Source organism: Elgaria multicarinata, chromosome 20 (genome assembly GCF_023053635.1).
Source record: "Elgaria multicarinata webbii isolate HBS135686 ecotype San Diego chromosome 20, rElgMul1.1.pri, whole genome shotgun sequence".
Classification (NCBI taxonomy): Eukaryota; Metazoa; Chordata; class Lepidosauria; order Squamata; family Anguidae; genus Elgaria; species Elgaria multicarinata.
In genome coordinates, this window is record NC_086190.1 from 5,255,624 (window position 1) to 5,277,500 (window position 21,877).

At 45.5% G+C, this 21,877-nt stretch overlaps 1 protein-coding gene across 2 annotated transcripts in view; it reads right to left on the minus strand.

The window, feature by feature from the left end:
• Positions 1-21,877, minus strand: part of TMEM51 (transmembrane protein 51) — a 37,103-nt gene that overhangs the window by 14,656 nt on the left and 570 nt on the right. The gene's annotated exons all lie outside the window — the stretch shown is intronic.

Below are 21,877 nucleotides of genomic sequence, written 5' to 3' on the forward strand. Positions count from 1 at the left end.
AGGGAACCTTGGAGGATGGCAACAAGAGACAGGGCCTTCTCTGTGGTGGCTCCCGCAACTGTGGAACAATCTCCCTGACGAGGCCTGCCTGGCGCCAGCATTGTTCTCTTTTCAAGACTTTTTTCTTCTCCCAGGCATTTAGCAAGAAGTGAGGAGCCTGGGTCTGTTAGTTTTTAGGCTCATCGTTTTTTAAAGTTGTTATAGCGGTTTTAAATGTATGTGTATATTGTACGTTTTTGCGTTTTTTAATTTTTGTATATTGTTTTTAATTGCCTTAATCTTATGTCAATCGCCCAGAGAGCTTCGGCTAATGCAATAAATAATAATAATAATAAATAATAATAAAACCAAATGCTGTCCGGGAAGAAGCTAGGCTCATGTATGTTGCATTAAGCCATGATTTAAAGGCACAACCCAATGCATGTTTAGACAGAAAAAACACTCCTACAACCCCCAGCATGCTCTAGCCAACACAGCTGGGAGCTGCAGGACATTTTTCTATCTAAACACGCAGAGGATTATGCCATTCATGTGACACCCTGACTTGGCCTCCATCTTTAATAGCATCACCTCCCAAATAAAATGAGCTAACGGAATCTCCAAGTTAACAGCACCCCAGATGTTTACAGTGGGGGGGGGGGGCAGTCTTGAAATACATCCCATTGAGACTTTGGGGTGGGGTTACATTTCCATTCAGCTAAGTGCCCTCAACTCATTTCCCACGCTAGTTGCATCTTGATAACCCATTCAGGGACTTTTAACCTAATAAAGGTAATTGATTTCATCTTTCCTCTGCTGCCTCGATTACCGCGAAAAAGCCAAGAGGTTCCAGCTGCTTTTAAAGTGGAGGAAGCGGTGGTGCGTGGGTTAATTTAGGGTGACCATATGACTGGATTTGTCCGGATTTGTCCGGTTTTTTGGTGTCAAATCCGGGAGGAGAAATCCGGATTTTTTTTCCAAAGAGCAGCTCTAATGGGAATTAACGAAAATGCTTATAACTCCGTCATTTTTTAAGATAAAGACATGAAATTTGGCACAATGGTAGCTCTTGGGAAGGCCTTTAGTCATACCAAATTTGAAACAGATCCGTTCATCCATTGATTTTTTAGGCATTTTTTAAAAAGTAAGGTTTTAAAATTATTATTTTTTAAATCGTCATTTTTAAAGATAAAGAGATGAAACTTTGCACCATGAAAAGATTTAGGTAGAGCTTTAGCCACACCAAATTTGAAACAGATCCGTTCATCCATTGATTTTTTTAGGAATTTTTTAAAAATTGAGCTTTTAAAATTATTATTTTTAAAATCGTCATTTTTTAAGATAAAGACATGAAATTTGGCACAATGGTAGCTCTTGGGAAGGCCTTTAGTCATACCAAATTTGAAACAGATCCGTTCATCCATTGATTTTTTAGGATTTTTTTTAAAAATGAGGTTTTAAAATTATTATTTTTTAAACTGTCATTTTTAAAGATAAAGAGCTGAAAGTTGGCACCATGATAGCTTTTAGGTAGAGCTTTAGCCACACCAAATTTGAAACAGATCTGGGGCCAGTAGCAAACCCTGTTAACAACAACAGCAGCTTGCAATGAGTGAAGATACAGTCAGGAAAGATATTTGAGGGAAGGGGAGAATGTAACACACAGAGTATAGCAAAAGCTTCAAAGTACAGCAAAACCTACAAAAGTAGGAGTGACTGAAGTTAATTTCAGATACATTGAATCTCTCACTTGTTCTTTATTTCAGTGATTTTAACATTAAGATGCTATGTAGAACAGATTTGTCTTAAACGTGTGCTGTAAAATCAGACATGTGACCAAGGCTATGTTCGGGTGGGCACGCCCCCTTGGTACTGGACATGCCCCCTTGGGGGCGACCATGTTGTCCTCCTTTTTGGTTTCCAAAATATGCTCACCCTATTTAATTACTCCCACTAAAAGCCTTTTTGCAGGAAGAGGGCTTGGATTTTACGGGATGAATTTGGTCCCACGTCCTTTCAACCTGTTATCTTCCATGTCGAAAGAAAAGCATTACGAATTGTCCTCGTTCCCACCTGCAAGAGATCTGAGATCTCCTCTCGGCCCAGGTCTCCAAGAGCCTGGCCCATATTCCGGGCAGCCACGGCTACACCTAGACAGCTGGCACAAAGAACTGGGCTGCTGGAGGATACATTCCAAGCCATCGCTCCTTTTAAAAGCGAACTCAGATGCCGAGAGCCGATAAGACCGAAGCTAAAGACAGGGCCGCCCAGAAACAAGAGGAAGACGATGAATGCTCAAGGGAACCGCGGGCTTCGCAGGTACGCTGCAACATTTTGTTGCGCGCCTCACAGATCGCTCAAGGCCTGGAGCAGGGGACAAACCCCTGAAAGCTCACAACCTGCGTAATTCAAGCGTGGAAGAGGACGCAAAATGTACAGCTAGATAGAAGGAAGAAGAAGAAAAAGACAACGAAATTACAGCATGACCTACCAAAAGATGCAAAATGTGTGTATGTGTGGTGGAGGGGGGAGGATGGAAGAGAGAGGGGGTGTTGGAATACACAGTCAGGAAAATGCAAACACAAGGGCAGGGCCCAGACACGATCATTTCTGACAACCCAGAATTAGCGAGACTCCATTCCGAGATGCTGGTCAAACATTATACAGTAGCTTTCCCCAACACCTTTCAGATGTGTTGGGACGACAACTCCCAACGTGGCCAGATGCTGACCGGGGCTGATGGGACCTATAATTCAACACATCTGGAAAATATTCAGTTCGGGAAAGCTGGTCTATGAATGACACATAAGAACGCCTAGTCCAGCACAGTGGGCAACCAGCTGTTGACTAGAGACACACAACTTGTCTAATGCCCAGAGAGCTTTGGCAGATGGGCAGTATAAAAACATAAATAAATAAATAGGACATGGTGCAACAGCACCCTCCCACCCATGTTCCCCAGCAATTGGTGTACATGGGCTTACTGCTTCCACTACTGGAGATAGCACATAGCCATCAGGACTAGTAGCCACGGATAGCCATCTCCTCCACAAATTTATCAACCGCCCTTTTAAAGCCATCCAAACTGGAGAAGAAGAAGAAGAAGAAGAAGAAGAAGAAGGAGAGGAGGAGGAGGAGGGAGAGGGAGAAGAAGGAGGAGGAGGAGGAGGAGAGGAGGAAGGGGAGAAGAAGAAGAAGAAGAGGAGGAGGAGGAGGAGGAGGAGGAGGAGGAGGAGGAGGGAGAAGAAGGAGAAGAACAACAAGAAGAGGACGAGGAGGAGGAGGAGTGAGGAGAAGAAGAAGAAGGAGAAGAAGAACAAGAAGAAGAAGAAGAGGAGGAGGAGGAAGAAGAAGAAGAAGAAGAAGAGTAGTATGAAGAAGAAGAAGAAGAAGAGGAGGAGGAGGGAGGAGGAGAAGAAGAAGAAGAAGAAGAAGAAGAGGAGGAGTAGTATGAAGAAGAAGAAGAAGAAGAAGAAGAAGAAGAAGAAGAAGAAGAAGAGGAGGAGGAGGAGGGAGAAGAAGGAGAAGAAGAACAACAAGAAGAAGAGGAGGAGGAGTGAGGAGGAGGAGGAGGAGGAGAAGAAGAAGAAGAAGGAGTGAGAAGTAGAAGAAGAAGAAGAGGAGTGAGAAGAAGAAGAAGAAGAAGAAGAAGAGGAGGAGGAGGAGGAGGAAGGAGGAGGAGGAGGAGGAGGAGGAGGAGGAGGAGGAGGAGGAGAAGAAGAAGAAGAAGAAGAAGAAGAAGAAGAAGAAGAAGAAGAAGAAGAAGAGGAAGAGAAGCGGAGGAGGAGGAGGGGGGAGAAGAAGGAGGAGGAGGAGGAGGAGGGGGAGAGGAGGAGGGAGAAGAAGGAGAAGGAGAAGGAGAAGGAGGAGAAGAAGAAGAAGAAGAAGAAGAAGAAGAAGAAGAAGAAGAAGAAGAAGAAGAAGAAGAAGAAGGAGAAGGAGAAGGAGAAGAGGAGGAGGAGGGAGAGGGAGAAGAAGAAGAAGGAGGAGGAGGAGGAGGAGGAGGAAGAGGAAGAGGAAGAGGAGGACCACCACCACCACCACCACCACCACCTCTTCTGGTTTGTTTGGTTTCTTGGAGGATCGCCGTAGAGGAACAGGCATTTACAAGGGTGTGTAGAGCTGGCTAATATTTTCCCCCAAATAGCACACATTTTGTATTACTGTCCTGCCCGTGGAAGGATTTTTGGAAATCAATTTCTATCTGCAAGAACTTGATTTTTGCAATGGGTTGACTTATGGTATGCAATCCTACAAACACTTACCAGGGACTATGTCCCATTTAACCCAGTGGGACTGACTTCTGAGTAGATGTGTATAGGATTGCACTGAAAGTTGATTAAGCGTAGCTCCAGTAGAAATAAAGGGTCAAGTTAATCATGACTTTGGCCCCACTGACCTTCAATGGGAATCAAGCTCAACCAACAGTACAGTCCTATGCATGCACTTATCTGAGACTAGAGATGTGAAGGCCCGGGGAAAAAACAACGGAAAAAATCGGGGAAAAGCCAGTTTTTTTTCAAAGCCTTTTTTGGGTTTTTTTCCGAAAAATTGAAAAAATTGAAGAAAAAACGGATTACGGGATGTTTTATTTTAGCACAATGAATAAAATGTTTAAGACAAGGTGTTCATATATTTACTTCTCCAAATGATTTCTAAAAACTGTACAGTATCAGATTATTACCATGTCTGTGCACCAAGGACAAGCAAGTCCTAGAGGTTGCAAACTGAGCCTACAACTCTCAAATGCAAAAGCAAGATGCATTTATGCCTCTAGGGGGCAGCACTGCCATTGAAGCAGAGTCTGAAACTAATACTGATAGCTGTAGGTCAGAAGATGAGTCTGATTAAATTGCATGCATATTCATAGAATCTTGGTGTCCCCCCACCATTTTTCTCAGTTCTTTTTATGGGAATGGGGGCTTTATGTCTTGACACTGGAGGACTAGCGGAGACATAAATAATTTTCTTTGTTACTAATGTTGGTGGTTTCTTCAGCTGTTGTTTTTAAAAATTGTTTTTTGCCTGCTCCTCATAAACTGGCAGAACCAAAGAGGTCCCTTACAGTTCAGGTGTTCCTAACAGTTCAGGAGCTTGTAGCTCCATTTGTTACCACCCCCCCCCACAAAAAAAGTTAAAAAAGTAAATTAAATTTGTAATAATTGTTTGAATACACTAGTTTTAATATACCAAATGTAATAATTTTATGTCAAACCAACTTGGACATAATTACATTTTATGTTCCTAAAGTAACAAAGTGACTTTCATTCTGTAAAAAGTGCTAATATTGCATTATTTCAGTTTTCCCGCAAATTTTCAGTTTTTTCCCGGAAAAAACGGGGGGGGGGAAGTTTTTTCCATAGCTTCAAAATTTCTGGAAATTTTAAATCTCTATCTGAGACTAAGTTCCACTGAAAGACATAAGGCTTATGTCAGACGAGGCATGTGCAAGATTGAACAGTTAATAAAACCAAGGTGAGTATTATAGCGGCTCTTACAACCGCTTCCAGAGGGCATGGTAATGGACTGGATGAGGGCTAACAAACTGAGACCCAATCCAGACAAGACGGAGGTACTGTTAGCGGGTGGTTCATCTCTCCGGCGAGGTGATGTTTGCCCTGTCCTGGACGGGGTTGCACTCTCCCTAAAGGATCGGGTCCGTAGTTTGGGGGTGCTCTTGGATCCAGAACTGTCACTTGAGGCACAGGTGAACTCAGTGGCAAAGAGCACCTTTTATCAGTTTAGGCTGATATACCAACTACGCCCTTATCTGGACAGAGATAGGCTAGCTACAGTTACCCATGCTCTGATAACCTCTCGTTTGGATTACTGCAATGCGTTATACGTGGGGCTGCCTTTGAAAACGGTCCGGAAACTTCGGCTGGTACAAAACAGGGCAGCCCGCCTACTAACAGGGACTGGTCGGCGAGATCACATTATGCCAGTCCTTTTACAACTTCATTGGCTGCCAGTCCAGGTCCGGGCCCGATTCAAAGTGCTGGTATTGACATTTAAAGCCCTAAACGGTTTGGGGCCAGGTTATTTGAAGGAACGCCTCCTCCCATATGTACCTGCCCGGACCTTAAGATCATCCATAGGGGTCCTTCTCCGTAAGCCCTTGCCAAAGGAAGTGAGGCAGGTGGCTACTAGGAGGAGGGCCTTCTCCGCTGCGGCACCCCGGTTGTAGAATGAGCTCCCCAGAGAGGTTCGTCTGGCGCCTACACTGTACTCTTTTCGTCGCCAGCTGAAGTCCTTTTTATTCTCTCAGTATTTTAACACTTAATTTTAACTTAAATTTAAATTTTACTGTACTAACTCTGTATTTTAATCTTACATCAATTTTGCTGCGTGGTTTTTATCCTGGTTGTGCTTTTTATACTGTATTTTGTATTTGTGTTTTTAACCTGTTGGCTGTTTTATTACGGTTTTAATTTTTGTGAACCGCCCAGAGAGCTTCGGCTATTGGGCGGTATAGAAATGTAATAAATAAATAAATAAAACGGTGGGGGGGGGGGGGATATAAGGGCCTTCTCAGTGTGGCACCCAGATTGTAGCATGCTTTTCCCCAGGAAGGCTCACTTGACACCAACTCTGATGCCCTTTTGGCACCAGGCAAAGACTGTTTTATTTTCTCCAGGCCTTTTAACTTCACTTACAGCGCAATCCCCTGGATGTCTACTCAGAAATACGTCCCACTGAATTCAATGCAGGTTACTCCCATGAAAGGAAGACCAGTTTGCAGCCTTTTACCCATTTTTATCCCCTGCTGATGACTTTTGCACAACTCTTGCAGATTCTGCGGCTTTAGCGTGCTTGATCGTACATTTCATCTGGTTGCGGTTTTTTCATTGTCTCTTTCATGTGCATGCTATAAGCTGCCCCCAAATTACTTGAAAGGCAGAGGAGACAGTTTTATAATCTCTACAATCCACATAGATCAAAGGAAATGTTGTAAGTCGATGGACTCAAAAGCTGTACGTCTAACTGTCATGAAACTTTTAGGATTTGTTCTACCTCTATCTGGGATGGTTTTAGGGCTAGGGGTGCCAGCAGGCATGCTTTCACTCTGTGTAAATTTGCTGGAAGGCTTCTCTGGATCAACCTATAGGCAATTCCAACCCCTGCAAAGCTGGATCCATTTACTAGTAAAATAATAAAGAAATAAAACAATAAATCTCCGGCTTCCTTGTTCTGAAATGCAGCGGGCAGGCAACAAGGGAGAAGGCCTTTTCTGCGGTGGCCCCCCCAACTACGGAACAATCTCCCCAATGAGGCCCACCTAGCGCCAACATGGTTATCTTTTCGGCGCCAGGTTAAGACTTTCTTTTTGTCCCAGGCATTCAGCAGCATATGCTGAGTTTTAATAGACTCCAGAACAATCTTTGGCCTGGCTGTCTGTTTAAAATTGTTTTTAAATGTTAGCTGCTTTTTGTGTGTGTGTGGTTTTAAATTTTGTAGATTTATTTTTAATCTTTGTAGACCGTTGAGAGAGCTTCGGCTATGAGGCGGTACATAAATGTACATCATCATCATCATCTTGACGCCATCCCTGCTTCTCCTCCCACGCACTTGTCCCTCATTACTTCCTCTTTCGAAAGAGGAAGTCAACAACATGCACGTGGCAGATGCAAGGGATTGTTTTGAGTGTGCTGCTTCTCTTGCTCACAGCAGGAGATAGCGGCTGCTTCCGTCTTCAAAAATAAGTCGGACTTACTGGGGTGGTGGGGGTTTTTTTGTCGTGAGAAAGGGCAGGAGGTGAGCGGGAGGCACATGTTATCGCGAGAGGGATCCGTGAGCGCCCAGTGACGGACATGGAATAAAACGCTCGTCTGGTGGAGCCCTAAAACTCATAGGACAGGCATTTCGACTTTTTAGAAGAGGGTTGAGGTGGGGAACTCTGCACAAAATCTGAGAAAACTCCGCATGATTGGTGACCAGGGAGAAGCGGGAGGGGCGGGGAAAGGCACGTGGCTATTGGGGGAACCCTCGAGGGCCGGAATGAGCCTCCAGAAGGGCTGGGTATACTAGCCCTCCGCCCTGATGTTCCTCACCCCTGGTATATGTGTTTCCTTGGGACAGTCCCATGAACGTAGTTATACACAGCTTTGACGACCCTGCCCAATGTGACGAATGCCACAGCCATCCATTAGAACGTGACCGGGCGGGGAACCGGACTTGCCGAAACAGAACATTTCCCATGGAGAAATGTATTTTTGCAGAGCGTGCAAGTCTCTGCAAATGAGCAGAATTAATTCAAGGTGGAAACCTCCAGGTAAACTTGATGCACAACACACCCGGCCCAGGCTTGTACGGACACGCTTCCTGGCAAATTGGACAACTGTTGTCACACCTCTGCACCTTCCACACCACACTGCATTCCACTTATCAACAGCTGCCCTGGAGAATTAGGTACCTCTAAGGCTGGTGTGCCAGTACTGGGAAGAGCCAGATTCGAATCCCCATCTAGCTATAAAGTTTACTGTATATTCCCAGGCCATCTACTCTCTCTCTCACACTCACTCTCTCTCTCTCAGCCTAACCTACCTCACAGGGTTGATGTGAGGATAAAATTGGGGGGGGGGTCCATGTCTTGCTTTCCTCAGCTTCTTTGCCACTTCTGGCCCTCCAGGTAAGGTTGGACTGCAGCTCCCATCAGCCCTAGCCAAGATAGACAATGGTGAGGCATGATGGGAGATGCAGTCCAGCAACATCTGGAGGTCTTAGAGAAAAGGTGGCCAGATTTGACCTGCCGGCGTTCGAGTTGCTCAGCCCCATCCTAAACCATCTTATAGAATCATAGAATAGTAGAGTTGGAAGGGGCCTACAAGGCCATCGAGTCCAACCCCCTGCTCAGTGCAGGAATCCACCTTAAAACATCCCTGACACATGGTTGTCCAGCTGCCTCTTGAAGGCCTCTAGTCTGGGAGAGCCCACCACCTCCCTAGGTAATTGGTTCCATTGTCGTACTGCTCTAACAGTCAGGAAGTTTTTCCTGATGTCCAGCCGGAATCTGGCTTCCTGTAACTTGAGCGCATTATTCTGTGTCCTGCACTCTGGGAGGATCGAGAAGAGATCCTGGCCCTCCTCTGTGGGACAACCTTTTAAGTATTTGAAGAGTGCTATCATGTCTCCCCTCTGTCTTCTCTTCTCCAGACTAAACCTGCTCAGTTCTTTCAGTCTCTCTTCATAGGGCTTTGTATCCAGACCCCTGATCATCCTGGTTGCCCTCCTCTGAACACGCTCCAGCTTGTCTGCATCCTTCTTGAAGTGTGGTGTCCAGAACCAGACACAGTACTCAAGATGAGGCCTAACCAGGGCCGAATAGAGGGGAACCAGTACCTCACGCAATTTGGAAGCTATACTTCTATTAATGCAACCCAAAATAGCATTTGCTTTTTTTGCCGCCACATCACACTGTTGGCTCATATTCAGCTTGAGATCTACAATTCCAAGATCCTTCTCGTTTGTAGTATTGTTGAGCCATGTATCCCCCATCTTGTAACTGTGCATTTGGTTTCTATTTCCTAGATATAGAACTTGGCATTTATCCCTATTCAATTCCATTCTGTTGTTTTCAGCCCAGCACTCCAGCCTATCCAGGTCACTTTGAACTTTGTTTCTGTCTTCCAGGGTATTAGCTATCCCACCCAATTTTGTGTCATCTGCAAATTTGATAAGCGTTCCCTGCACCTCCTCGTCCAAATCATTAATAAAAATGTTGAAGAGCGCTGGGCCCAGGACTGAGCCCTGCGGCACCCCACTCGTTGCCTCTCCCCAGTTTGAGAAGGTTCCATTGATAAGCACTCTTTGAGTCCGATCTTTAAGTTGATTCATCTTAAAAATGTGCATCCCACCTTTCTTTCGAAAATTAACGCAATGCAGTGTTCACACCCACACCCCAAAGCAAAGCAAAGCAAACATAACTGTCATTCCCAAAGCAACGCAATAAGAATGCAATAAGCAGAACCAACAACAGGACAGCAGCAGACACATAAGATATTAACAATAACAGTTAATTCAACGCTCAGAATAGCCTTCAAGGAACATCCTGAATCAATACCAAAAGCCTTCTGGGAAAGACAGGATTCCAACTGGCGTTTGGAAGCATACAGCCTCCCTGGCAAGGAGGTCGGGAACATTGACAGCACCACCAAGGAGGCCCTGCTCCGTCCGGGCAGAGTCCTACTAAACTTGCATAGATGGTGGTGACATCCACATGCTGAACAACTTCTGATGTTGAACAGAGCATATGATGGGTTGGTAACAACAAGGGAAAATATAGCTCACCCACATAGTTTATTATTATTATTTATTTATTTATATAGCACCATCAATGTACATGGTGCTGAACAGAGTAAAACAGTAAATAGCAAGGCCCTGCCGCATAGGCTTACATTCTAATAAAGTCATAGTAAAGCAATAAGGAGGGGGAGAGAATGCAAACAGGCACTGGGTAGGGTAAACAGGCACAGGGTAGGGAAAAACTAACAGTATAACTAACAATCTAAAGTCCGAGTAACATCAAGTTTTAAAAGCTTTAGGGAAAAGAAAAGTTTTTAGCTGAGCTTTAAAAGCTGAGATTGAACTTGTAGATCTCAGATGTTCTGGGAGAGCGTTCCAGGCGTAAGGGGCAGCAGAAGAGAATGGACGAAGCCGAGTTAAATCCAGATTTAGTCATATTTAGAGTAGACCCATGGAAGCCACTGGGACTTAACTGAGTCATGTCCCATTGATTTCAGTAGAATTTCAGTAGATCCATTGGGATTTTAGGATGCTTTTAGGATGTTTTTTTAAAAGGATGTTTTAACAATGTATACTATGTTTTTAATCAGTGTTTTATGTATTTTATACTTACTGCTGTTCCCCGCCTCGATCAAAATGGACAGGCAGGTAATAAATAAATAAAAAATTACTCTAAGAATGACAAAGTCTGGATCCATCCCCCACCCCTCAAATAATTTGTTTTGAAAATTAAGTTGGTTGCAGCCTTGCGCTTAGCAACCCACCTGGTCATCACAGGTGAAAAGAAATTTCATGCAGGTGAGCGAGCAGAGGCTGGCGGAGAGAAAGCATGGCTTTCACATTGGCCTCCACGGCTAGCTCAAAAACACAGCAGGCTGGCAGGAGAGAAAGGGCTCACTCCATCCCTCTCCCACTAGCCTGCTTGGCAGATTTTTTTAAAAAAAACCACTACCCTGTTAGTATGCTGCATTTCCATGGAGCAGGGGGTGCCCTTGTCCCTGCAACTAGCACAGAGATGCAGGCTAGTAGCCTCCCCTTAACAGGTTAGCAAAAAACCCTGCAGGTTATTCACATTTGTGGGCTTCTTTATAAGATTGCACCAAGACTCTCGGTATTTGTAAGACGAGAACGGGGAAAGCAGGGAACACCCGCCACAGTTCTAAACTAAGCCAATCCCCATTATGAGCAGTCAACAAGCCTGGATCGTAAACCATAGTTTAATCCTGGCTTGTGTGGGTTAATCATAGCTTAAACTAACCAGAATTCCTCCGTGTTCAGACACAACAGGGAATTTGGGGCCATTTAAAAGCAGAGGTGGGTGCTTCCAACGACCTCAGTGTGAGCGTGGCAGCGTCCATGAAGCTTAACATTCATGTCACGCTAAATCAGGGGTAGGTGCTCTCCTGATGTTTTGGACTACAACTCCCATAAGCCCCAGCCAGAATGGACAAAGGTCACAGATTATGGGAACTGTAGTCTAAAACAACCTAGAAGGCATCAGTTCCTTACGCCAGTGCTTAAACCATAATGAAGTGTTACTCCTCCAAAGGCCCAGAAGGGTGCAATCCTACGCACACAAAAAAGTCCTACAACTCGCCATGCCTCCTACAACTCCCAGCATGCCTCACGGTTGGCTGGAGCATGCTGGGAATTGTAGGACTCCCCCCCCCCCCCCGTCTAAACATGCATAGTTTTACAGCTTTAGTGTATTTGATTTGACTTTCATCCCTTGATAGCCCGGTCTTAAATCATCACAATTTTCCGATACAAACACGCCCCGTTCTGCCAGAACGGCAGGCTCACGCTCTGCATTTTTTTAATCATTATCGTCTTGCTTCATAAATGCTGCGCTTATACAACTGCACCCAGACACACCCCGATACAAAACTCCACCGTGGAGTTCTAAAGCCACCATTGAGAAACGTATTGTCTGAACTGAGCCAAAGACTCATCTATTTCAATAGAATTCAACTCCTAAGGTTGCTGGGGCACCTCCCGTTCTGCTGCTTCTTAGTTCCATTTTATACTGAGACATACAGAGACCTGCGTGCATTCTCTCCCGTACCTGCCAGGGATAATCACCTGAAAGACATGAATTACCACTTGGAATCTGCTTGCCCAATGCTGTATTTGCAATTAGCCTCCACTCATCGTTACTCACGAACTTGTGAAAGGGAAACCTTTCAAAGGATAGCTAAAGCACTGGAAACAAAATTCTGCTCCACATCACTGCTAAAAGGACACGGCACAAGAGGAAAAAGGGATAGGGAAAGAAGAAGAAAAGGAACGTGGGCTTTCAGCAGGTAGAATAGCTCTGCTGCCCCCTCCCCACGTTGCATGAATATTGGCAGCGGGTTGCATGAAAAACTACCAATCTGACACCCGTGCCAATTCAGAACTTTTGTCCATCTCGCCTGGTATGGTGTACTCTGAATGCAACAACTCCCCAGGGTTTGATGCAAAACAGAAGATGCCAGGGATTGAATGTGGGGCATTCTGCCTGCAAAACACGGACTCTTCCGCTGAGCTAAGGTCCCTCCCCCTTGATTTCCTCATTCTTATCTTAGGACACGTTGCTGGCTGCCATCCCCAACTGACTGCACCTATGTGAAAAATTCAGGACCTAAGATTTCACTCCAGGTCTGAGCAATAACTCCATTTAGGGCTCAAGAAAGGCTCTCCCCTGACCCATGCCAAATTGCAAGGAAGAACTCGGCTTTTCCCACCATATGCACTAAATTGGAGATAACAGCAGGGATTTCTACCAGCAGTGGGGCTTGGAAGCTTGACTTACTGGAGTTGGGAAGGGAGAGAGAGACACACACACACAGAGAGAGAAAATAACAGAGCCAGTGGCAGAGAGGTGGAGAGAGAGAGGAAGACAGCAAGACAGAGAGAAAGAATGCCAGATTGCTGAAAAAGAAAGAAAGCGAGAGAGAGAGAGAGAGAGAGAGAGAGAGAGAGAGTGAGTCACAGCTGTTAGATCTGGAGATCTGATTGAGAAGGCTGGACCAAGTACAGTAAGATATTGCTTGGCTAAAAGGACCTGGATAAAACAGGGACACTGTTTAGTTAGGTCAGCTGGACGTGTTTATCTCCAGTTGTTTTATTACCCTTTGTTGTTTGAAACTTTGTGGTGACTTTTTTTGTGGAGGAGTTCCCACCCTGTCTCTAATTGTCAACCCACACTACCTAAATTTTGTATACTTTTTAATGGTTACTGTTTTAACCTTTGTGAACCGCCCAGGGAGCTTCGGCTGTGGGGCGGTATATAAATGTAATAAATAAATAAATAAATATGCAGCCAGGCTCACTTGCTCGAGTGATTCGGAGGCTGTCTACACAGCGCCGCTATCCTTGCTGATCGCCCCCTAAACTCCGCAGCATCACAGTTGTGAAGTGACAACCTCCGCCAAACATGGACAGGACTGAACGTGGGATATCCTACCTCGAAACTTCGCAAGATCGGTTGCTTGGCTGTAATGCGCAGCAAAAAAGCGACTAATAACGGAGCTCTGAAAGTATTTTTTTCCTCTTCTGCCCAACTCTGTAGCAGTGAAAGGATGCCTCTGCGTGTCTATGCATCAACAGGCGCCCACCCTCTCTAAACTGTGCTCCTTCATAGCTGCCAAACTTTGAATCGACAGGCTTCCCCCTTCGCTCACATGCTCATGAAGTGAAATGGAGGCGTTATTACTGGGTAAACATGCAAACAGCCGCCCGCGCACCCCTCTCTTCACCGCCCCTAAGCCCGGTGAAGTAGGAAAGGCTGAAGGACCCTATACTGAAAGTACACAACTGCGAAGTAGTGCAGCAGTCAGGAGCGGAAAGGCAGCCAGTGAGCCCAAGTTTGCAACAGCGCAGTTTCAAGCAGCAGGGCTGGTTCCCCTATCCGGTCCTGTACTCAACAAAGTACAATCATAGAACAGCAGAGTTGGAAGGGGCCTACAAGGCCATTGAGTCCAACCCCTTGCTCAATGCAGGAATCCACCCTTAAGCATCCCTGACAGGTGGTTGTCCAGCTGCCTCTTGAAGGCCTCTAGCGTGGGAGAGCCCACAACCTCCCTAGGTAACTGATTCCATTGTTGTACTGCTCTAACAGGCAAGAAGGTTTTCCTGATGTCCAGCTGGAATCTGGCTTCCTTTAACTTGAGCCCGTTATTCCCTGTCTTGCACTCTGGGAGGACCTAGAAGAGATCCTGGCCCTCCTCTGTGTGACAACCTTTTACGTATTTGAAGAGTGCTATCATGTTTCCCTTCAATCTTCTCTTCTCCAGGCTAAGAAGGCCCAGTTCTTTCAGTCTCTCTTCATAGGGCTTTGTTTCCAGACCCCTGATCATCCTGGTTGCCCTCCTCTGAACATGCTCCACAATGGATGGCAATGAGTTACTGTGCCTAGTGGTCTCTGCCTTTGAACAGCGAGAAGAACCGGAACCACTTTTGGACACCTATTTGCCTGAGACACTGCCCTTCCACCAAGAAAACGGCGCTCAAAGCAGATAACAATTACAAAACAATATTTTTAAAAACAACAACACACAGTTAAAAGCAATAATGAGACAAATACGTTTGCAGTTCTTAACAAGCTCCCTGCACTTTTTTTTGCCTTGCAATGCAGTGATTAAATTATAGATCTGCTTTCCCCAACGGCCACGCTGCCTGGCAATGTTGGTGTTGCAGCCCAACACATCTGAAGGACACCAGGCCGGGGAATTCTGATAATATATGTAATGTCTGCTTCGTTTCTGCGCTGGTTCCCTCTAATGGGGGGCGGGGGCGGGGAGAGACATTAAATAGCTCTTGTGCTAAATTAAAAAGGATTCCCGGTCTCCATTTCTTTGCCCCAACTTCCTTTTCCGTTAAAGAATTAGTCACTCCAGCAGTCTCCAAGCAAAGACTTCCCTGCAACCAAGGGCAAGTAGAAGGCTGGTCTCTCACAGTGAGAGAGAGAGAGAGAGAGAGAGAGAGAGAGAGAGAAACTGGTTTTTCTACTCGGAATTGGGGGGCGGCGGGGGGGGGGGAGAGAGCCAAGTTTGTTTTTAATTAGTTTTTAAAGCAAGTGATCGTGAAAGGTGCTGCTAAAGGAATTCCACCAGGACCTTTGATATTAGTAACCAGTTCCACTTGTTCATTTGATTTTGATTTGCTAGCCAAAGAGCCGGTCATATCACCGATGCACTCTGCCCAAACGATGCGGGACAACCTTAATCACAATCCCCTTTGTGATCTGCGATTCCTCGTGTCGGCTTTTGTCCCCGGCATTCCCAACCGCCTTCATAGGCTGAAATCAGTGCGGCGGCCTGCTCCCTGTTCAAGAACATGTGCAGTCTTGAGCCTGAGGCATGACCAACGAGAAAGGAATTGTGGGGGTCACGTTGCACATGAAGGGACCATAGCTCCGTGCTTCTGTTTTGCCATTTGCTGGGTTGTCCAAATTCCAAACAACCTGCAGCCAAGCTTAACGATGGTTAGCGAAAACAAGCCAACATCAAACCATGATTTATGAAGCTGGCTTGTTTTCCTTTAATCCTGGTTAAGATTAGCCACTGTTTCAGATTCAGACAACGCACGAAACGGTGGTTCATCTAAAACGGAAATGGAAGCTTCCGATTCTTATAACATGACCCTATCCTTCAGGTTCCAAGAAAAATGGTCCCCTGCCATGTTGCATGTGGCTTCCGAGGAGAGTGAAGACGCGCAGCTACCCTTGACACAGGAGGAAATTCAAACAAATGCAATCATTGGGGATGCAACTGACGTGGAGCGAATGAACATAACCCTTGTGATCACAGCCATTAAGAAGCAAGATTTCAGATTCTCCTAAACATGCAGTCCTTTTACTCTTCACCTACATAGGAATTCACTCCTAGACACAGAGATGGTCACTAGCTTAGGCTGGCTTAAAAATACACACAACAGAATTAGACATATTCACGAAAAACAGCTACTGCAGCCCCTGGCATAGGGTCTTTTGAATCAGAAGATTTTCTGATGCCTTAAAGGCACAGTCTTCTGCGTGTTGCGACAGAAAAATGGCTGAAAACTCCCAGCATTCCCCTGGCTGGGTCATGCTGGAGTTGTAGGCCTTTCCTTTCTGCCTAAACATACATAGGAGTGCATCCTAAACTGTTTGGGATCTGAGTTGGAGAGGCGGAATGAATGCACTGAAGAAGACTGATATAATAATCTTAGCAAGCCCAGAGAGCTGAGCATTTATATTTCATTTGCGCCTATGCGCACCTATGCGTGCACACCACACACACACACACACACAGAGTCTCTCTCCTATAGATAGTGACCTTGAAAATGTTAATTATCAACAGATCAGCACAAAGGCCTATCAAGTCCAGAATTCTGTTCCCACAGTGGCCAACGAGGCGCTTCAGCATAGCGCACGAATGAGACACAGGCGCCACATCATTCTCCCGCCAATGTTCCCCGCAACTGACGCTGCCTGATTTGACTGTCTCTGCCCTCCGTCCTTCCATTAGGTTCCTAATGAATGTTACGAAACAATGCAATTGTGTACAAACAGAAAGTGACCTGCAGAAAAATACAGCCGTGGAAAACGTTACAGTATGGATTTCCCCTCCCACGCTCGGTATCACTTATCGGAGCCAATAAGCATTGGCAGACCTAAATGTAGCCCCCTCCCTTTCTCCCTTCCCCTGTCTGTTTCCTCTGTATTGATTGCAAGCTGTTGGGGGCAGAGACCTGGACTCTCAAGCCCTATACAACACCATCATCGCTGATGGCGCTAAATTGTTTATTAGCTACAGTATTTATTTATTATTTATTTATTTAAAGCATTTTTATAGCGCCGCCTCACCATTTCTGGCATCGAGGCGCTTTACAATAACATATAAAACAATTCCATTAAAACCCTCACCCTCAAACCATTAAAAGCCCTCAACCCCAATTTAAACCACCCCCCTCCCCAAACTCTTGTGAAAATAAAAAACGCCTTACAAAGGCGTTTGAAGCAATTGAGAGTGGGATTTAATTTAATTAATTATTAAATTAAGTTATTTTATTTATTTATTTTATTTATTTATTTATTTATTAAATTTATATACTGCCCCATCACCAAAGCTCTCTGGGCGGTTTACAAAAGTTAAAAATAGTGAACATTGAAAAGTATACAAAATTTAAAACCATCAAAAATATAAAAACAACAGTATAAAACAACAGTATCCATTTAAACAACAACAGTTCTAGGGTCCATTAAAAACAAACTTAGGTTATGTTGTTAAATGCTGTTAAATGCCTGGGAGAAGAGAAAAGTCTTGACCTGGCGCCAAAAAGATAACAATGTTGGCACCAGCTGGGCCTCGTCAGGGAGATCATTCCATAACTGAGGGGCCACCACCGAAAAGGCCCTCTCCCTTGCTGCCATCCTCTGAGCTTCCCTCGGAGTAGGCACTTGGAGGAGGACCTTAGATGTTGAGCAAAGTGTACGGGTAGGTTCATGTCGGGAGAGATTGCCCATGGTTTCTCAAGGTGGCTTATTCAAGAAAAATACACCACACTGCATGGCTAGCAAGAAGCCACCCTGCGGAAAACGCACCGCATTCAGACAACACGATAACCCATGCTGGTCTAGTGTGTTGTGTGACCCACAGTCTCTCTGTTTTATTTCTTTTTATCTTACATTTGTCATTGCTGATGTTTTCAGTGTTAGGTTGTATTACGCTTGTACTTTTAACTGTAATTTTTAATATTTTTTCCGCATACAAAGCAGTATACAAGCATTAGTAACAATTGCTACAGAATAATTAAGTAATAACTAATTCATTAATAACGAATTAATTATTAATTAACAACTGAATAGCAAGAAGACGAGAACACAGGTCCTACTGTCTCCCGAAAAGCTCAGAATGACTTGCAACTCACCAGGGTCACTCATCTTTTCGTTGCTTAGCTCCGGCGATCAGGCAAACATCCAGGAAACAAAACCTGCCTCCCATTATCATTATTCCATGGCATAACTGCCTCCAAACACCCAAATAAATAAATAAATAAATAATACTCTCCTTTTCTACCCAGAGATACTCCAAGGCGGCCAACACAGAACAACGCTGAAAAGGATACCACTTAAAACAGAAAGAGGTTTCAGAGGCACAGCAACAGAGATAACGCCCAATGTGCCTTTGCACTCAGAAGCCACCCAAGGTAGTGAGATTTTCACCCAGTGGCTGCAAGAATTGGAGCCAGACAGCCATTTTTCATAGAATCGTAGAGTTGGAAGGGGCCTCTAAGGCCATGGAGTCCAACCCCCTGCTCAATGCAGGAACCCACTTTAAAGCATCCCTGACAGATGGCTGCCCAGCTGGTTTCTGCTGAAGTGATCTGACAGTTAGGAATTTGTTCATTTTTTATTTTATTTTTTAAAAAAAGCATTTTGGAAAAACAACTACTAGGAAAAACACACACACACACGTGGGGTTCTGCAACAAAAGTTTGCAGCACGAAGCACTTCCTGTTCAGGATTTCCACCCCTAGTGTTCCATACCCCCTCCCCACATTTTTCTTTTCCCCCATCAGATATCCACAGTCTCTGTGCATATTCCGTCTTTCTCTATTGGGGATTCTCCCCTGCCTTTAGGGATTTCCCCCCCCCCCATAAAAATGTTTTTGTATTTCTGCACACCTGACGGTCCTCCCCACCCCAAGCCTGGCTGATACCTCCCTCTTGCGCGTGGATAGTGCTGTTTTGGCTACTTTCGCAACGACACTCACAACCTGAACATCAGAAATCGAAGGCAAGGTGATTGACCTATGCATTTGGCTAGTCATTCCAGAACTGAGTACAGACTCAAGCCACTGAAATCACAACATCACTCACACTGAATGTGTGCTACTGGCGTACACCTGGGTACTTTTAGATAACACCCCCCTCTCTCACACACACACGCACACAGGGTTATTTACAAGTTTCATAAAGTGTGCTTTTATCTCAATCATTCTCACTTATAGGCTTGGCTTGCGTGCTAAGAGCAAGCCAGAATTCTCAGCAATTTCTGGCATGTCGTTTACAAGTAGAAGGGCTAGCACACAGTGGGGCCTGGTGGCTCCGATATCAGTGGGGCAGTGAATTCGCTCTGGGTTTCCATCCGAACCCAGAGTGGATTCACCACCCCACTGACATCACCTTGGAGATCTCCTTTGGAGTTCCGACTAGTTTGGGCTGAAACCCGGAGCAGATTCACAACTCCACTGACATCTGAGCCACCAGCCTCTACTGCTCGCACATACTGCTTGATTGCTTCCACTTGGCGGCTAAATAAACCAGGATACCTCTAGTACTGGCTCTGTTTGCATTCTTTCTGAGCTGGGATTCCTGGCTTGTCGCTGACAAACAAACCAGGAATCAGAAACCAAGAGCAAACCCTGACTTCAGATTCCAGTCTGTTGGGAGAGTAACAAGCCAGAATTCAAGCGGAAGGGATTGGGGAGTATGCTCTAGGACTCTGCCCATCACCAGTAAGGCAAACCTCACATCAGTTCTGGCTTATTATCACTACATGCAAACCGGGTAGTGCTTAAAAAATCCAAGTAGGGGCGCACTTGCCGGTGCATTCAAAATATTGCTTTTAAAGGCACACTGAGTTAAAAACAAACAGAAGAGTGATTCATGTTAGCAGGATGTCGAGGTGCAAAGGACCCTGTAAATTGCTTAGCTACAGAACCTATCCACACATTTGATTGTATTAATTTTGGACGTAATAGAAGCCAAGGTGCTCTCTCCCTTTGCAGGAGCTACATTAGCACAGCCAGTGGAGGAATAAACCAGGATCAGTTTCACTTTATTCGATTCCTGGCTTGTTGTTCTTTTAAGTTTTGGCTTAAAAGAAATTCCAACTTGGTAAACAAGCCAGCAAATCAATTCAGGGTTTGCAGCTGGCTTGATTAGGGATTGCTTTTAAACCATGATTCCTGGTTTGCATGTAAGGACGAACCAAAACTCTGCTGAAGTGAAATTGAATGCTGGTTTACTCCTCCTGGCTGGGGGAGGAAGAGGAGAATGGCACTTGCTCATGCAAGTAATGCTAAATCCTGGCTTGGTATTACGTGTGAATGCAGTTAGAAGGGGAGAGAGTCAACGTGGTGCCGTGAGTTAGAGAATCAGACTAAGGCTGGAGGAACCCAGTTTCAAATCCCCATTTAGTCATGAAGCTCACTGTGTAACCTTGGGCCAGTCGCTATCATGCAGTCTAACCTACCTGGCAGGGTTGTTGTGAGGCTAAAAGTAGCACAGGCGGAGAACCATGTACATCGCTTTGAGCTAGGATCCAAGTACAATAGATAAATACATCAGTAACACTACCTCTTGCATTTTACAGTCCTTTGCCCACAATAGCCTGCACGCATGTAAATGTGCAAGAGGCAGAGAGAGAGAGAAGGGGGGAAACCTGAAGATAAAGCTTACAATAATACGGGTTTCCAACTTTGGGGGGGGGTCATTTGAAATTTTGAGTGTCGTAGGTGCTCTCACAAAATGGCTGCTATGGGGCTGGGATGTTGTTGACCATTCATAAAATAGTTGCCACGGTAAGCAAGGCCAGTCACAAAGCACACATGTCCAACGGGACAAGTAGGTGAGGCTAAAATTAAAGAAATTTGCCTAAGAACCTAAGTACAAGACAGAAGTAGGGTCCGAGTTCAAAAATAAACAGCCTCCCATGCCATTTTTTTTTAAAAAAATTAAAACGTGTCGGAAAAAAATAAAATATGGCAGCAACGGTTGCCAAGTGAGGCGGTTACAGGCAGCACGTTGGAAACTCTCTAACCAGAGCTCAAATCTCTGCTCAGCCTCAAAACTTTGGGCCAGCCTACCTCGGAGGGTTGTTGGGAGGACACAACGGAGGACACGCCGGCATCCTGCCCTGAATGAAGGCCAAGCTAAAAAGCTCGTTCATAAAATCAATGCAACTTTCCTCGCTACGGAGGCCAAGGAATGCCATCCGCCCTTTGCCACTACGGGGAGGCGGGTTCAAATGTTGCTCAGGGCTCCAAATGCAAACTTGGCTGTCTCTTGCAAAATTCTCTGTGCTGCTGCGCAGGCCCGGAGTTCAAAACTGGGGCAGGTTTCGGTCATTTAGGGGCAGCAGGCTGCAAAAGCTGTCAGTATCATGCGTTCATTTCCCCCACAACTGTCGGGCCTCCTTTCGAAGCGTGCGTGCGAGCAAGGGCTGAGGAAACACAGGCACACGTGCCAAAAAAGAAAGGAAAAAGGGAAGAGGCCGAAGCAAAGTCCTACCAAAGCCAACAGGCGTTGGAGCAGCCGGAGGAAGGGAGAGGCCGCGTCCTCCTCCGGAAATGCAAACACCGCAGGAGGAGGAGGAGGAGGAGGAGGTGGAAGAAAAAGGAAAGAAAGTTGAAAGTCTTAAAACATGCAGTCTTCCCCAACCGGGCGCCCTCCAGATGTGCCGGACTACAACTCCCATCACCCCCCACAGAATGATGGGAGCTGTAGTCCAGCACACCTAGAGGGCGCCAGGTTGGGGAAGGCTGGATGTATAACCACAGACTTGGGAGGAGAGAAAGAACTTTCTAGCCCGGACCCTGCTCCGTCGAGACCAGGGTGCGGATCGGGGCCTCCTGGTTTAGGGATCCCTCTCCGCCCAGCCTGGCCCTGTAGATCTCCGCCCCCGAG